Source organism: Elephas maximus, chromosome 27 (genome assembly GCF_024166365.1).
Source record: "Elephas maximus indicus isolate mEleMax1 chromosome 27, mEleMax1 primary haplotype, whole genome shotgun sequence".
NCBI lineage: Eukaryota > Metazoa > Chordata > Mammalia > Proboscidea > Elephantidae > Elephas > Elephas maximus.
This window is the reverse complement of record NC_064845.1, coordinates 27915350-27918407: the sequence shown is the minus strand read 5'-3', so window position 1 is coordinate 27918407 and position 3058 is coordinate 27915350. Positions and strand designations below refer to the sequence as shown.

Below are 3058 nucleotides of genomic sequence, written 5' to 3'. Positions count from 1 at the left end.
ATACAGACCCCAAATTCTCATAAAAAGACCAAACTTAATGGTCTGACTGAGACTAGAGGAATCCCGGCGGCCATGCTCCCCAGACCTTCTGTTGGCCCAGGACAGGAACCATCCCCGAATACAACTCATCAGACATGAAAGGGACTGGTCAGCGGGTGGGAGAGAGACACTGATGAAGAGTGAGCTAATTATATCAGGTGGACACTTGAGAGTGTGTTGGCAACTCTTGTCTGGAGGGGGGATGGGAGGATAGAGAGAGAGGGAAGCCGGCAAAACTGTCAAGAAAGGAGAGACTGAAAGGGCTGACTCGAGAGGGGGAGAGCAAGTGGGAGTAGGGAGTGAGATGTATGTAAACTTATATGTGACAGACTGATTGGATTTGTAAACGTTCACTTGAAGCTTAATAAAAGTTATTAAAAAAAAAAAAAAAAGAATTCTCCCATGCTGGGGGTTTTCCATGCAGACTGAAGCGTTATTAGTCTTCTTTGTACCGTGGGCTTCTCTGGCAGTCTGTTGAAGCCAAGGGCTCCCTCCTCAGAATGATGTGTTAAACGCAGGATGAAACACATAGGATTAAAAAGGAAGCCATGTGGAGAAATTAGAATCCTGGTGCGTTGCTGGTGGACTGTAAAACGGCAGTCACTGTGGAAAACAGTTGGGCAGTTTCTCAAAACGTTCAACATGGAATTACCATATGACCCAGCAATTCCACTCCTAGGTATATACCCAAAATATCTGAAAGCAGGCACTCAAACAGATACTTGCAGACAAATTTTCAAGGCAGCATTATTCACAACAGCCAAAAGACAGAAACAACCCAAGTGTCCACCAACGGATGATAAACAGAACCTGGAACATACACATGATGGACTATTATTATTCGGCCATTAGGAAAAATGACGTTCAGATACATGCTACCACATGGATGACCCCTGAAAATATTAGCCCTTAGGGAGTTCATGAACTTCAATTTAAGAACAAGTGATTGGGGAAGGACTCTTCTGGGATGGTCAAAGTTTTTTCTTACAGGAAACAGACGATGTGCAGAAAAGTTTTAAAAACCCAAAGATGCACAGAAAAATCCTGCTCGGGATCAGTCAGGGAAGAAAAGAATGAGCTGCAAAGAGAAGTCTAACCTTGACTTTCTCCCCAAACCCAACGCTATTCATGACGTGCCTTTAAAATCCTACATTAAGGAATTACCCAGACAATTTGCTTGGCCCCAGCCCTGCAGACAAAACATGTTTTATGTCCTGATGGCAGGTGAAGGGAGGCAGCACTGAGAACTGGAAGATCCAGATGAGATCCAAGCTTCAGTCTTAGTCCCCTTGTTTTCTGCCATTAACTAGCCCTGTTAGCTTGGTCAGGTCACCTAGTTTCTGAATTGAAACTTCCTGTCTATAAAATGAAAAGTTTGAATTAAACCATCTCTGGAATTCTTTCTAGCTATGACTTTGTGATTCTAAGATAATGCATAACTATCTGGAAGAAATGTTAACGAGTCAAAAGCCCGAAGCCACCATCCTGGGCACAGCTAGCTGCTGGGCTCTGGGGGCACCTTCTTTCTGGACTTGGAGAGTCCTTCCCAAGAAGGTTACACACTTCCCTGAGGTTCCGTAGCCAGACTCCTTCCCTGGAGCTGCAGTGGAGGAGCCTCAGTCAGATCTGAGCATTGAGCTCCCTCTGAGTCAAGAGACATTTTCATACTTGGGGAAACTCCTTTCTGAGAAGCTGGTTCTATCCCCCTCACTGTCCCCAGCAGCGGAGGCAGTAGTCAATCTGCTACTCCCAGAAGATGCTGCAGACTGGCTAGAAAGCCAAGCTGGGGCTCAAGGAATATCAGAAGCCCCTACACTAGCCACCTCCTGGACGCTGTCATCCTCTGTCCCTTCTCAGAAGACCTACCCAGCACCTATCGTTTCTGTCTGGGCTTCTTGCATTCTGGGACAGCCAAGTCCGTCACCTACACGTACTCCCCTGAACTTAACATGCTGTTTTGCCAGCTGGCAAAGGCCTGTCCAGTGCAGCCATGGGTCACCTCAACACCCCCGCCCAGCACCTGTGTTCACACCATGGCCATCTACCAGACGTCAGCATATGATGGAGGTCGTGAAGCACTGCCCCCACCTTGAGTGCCGCTCTGACTATAGCGATTGCTTGGACCCTCCTCAGCACCTCATGCAGTGGGAGGAAACCTGCATGCTGAGTATTTGGAGGACACCATCACTCTATGACATAGTGTGGGGTGCCCTAGGAGCCACCAGAGGTCGGTTCTGACTACCACCATCCACTTCAACTTCATGTGTAACAGCTCCTGCATGGGGCGCATGAACCCATTCTCACCATTATGACAATGGAAGACTCCAATGGTAATCCGCTGGGACACAACAGTTTCGAGGTGCATATTTGTACCTGTCCTGGGAAACACAGATGTACGGAGGAAGACAATTTCCACAACAAGTGGGAGCCTTGCCCTGAGCCACCCTCTGGGAGGATCACTAAGCAAACACTGCCCACCAGCACCAGCTCCTCTACGAAGCCAAAGAAGAAGCCACTGGATGAAAAATACTTCACCCTTCAGATCCATGGGCATGAATGTTTCAAGATGTTCCTAAAGCTCAATGAGGCCTTGGAGCTGAAGGATGCCCAGGCTGGGAAGCAGCCAGAGGGGAGCAGGGCTCAATCTAGCCTTCCCAAGTCTAAGAAAAGGCAATCTACCTCCCGCCATAAAAAACTAATGTTCAAGAGAGAGCAGCCTGACTCAGACTGACGTCCTTCACTTCCTGTCCCCCATTTACACACCCTGCCCCTGCCTTCCTTCCCTACCATTTTGAAATTCACATGCTTGAACCCCTGCTTCATACAGGTGTGCCTCCAAAACACTCAGGAATTCTTCACTTACCTTGGTCTGGGCCTCCACTAAAGATGTTGGCCTACACTGGTGTTTTGGGGGGCATGAGGGCAGCTGGGACAATCCAGCTTAGATTTTAAGGTTTTTACTATAAAAAATGCTTGGGAGAGAGAGGATAGCATTCCTGCATGTAAGAATTAGATTTTA

General features: G+C 47.6%; 1 pseudogene; it reads left to right on the top strand.

The window, feature by feature from the left end:
- Positions 1 to 558: 558 nt before the first annotated feature.
- On the top strand, positions 559 to 2770 carry LOC126068249 (cellular tumor antigen p53-like; annotated as a pseudogene).
- Positions 2771 to 3058: the final 288 nt, after the last annotated feature.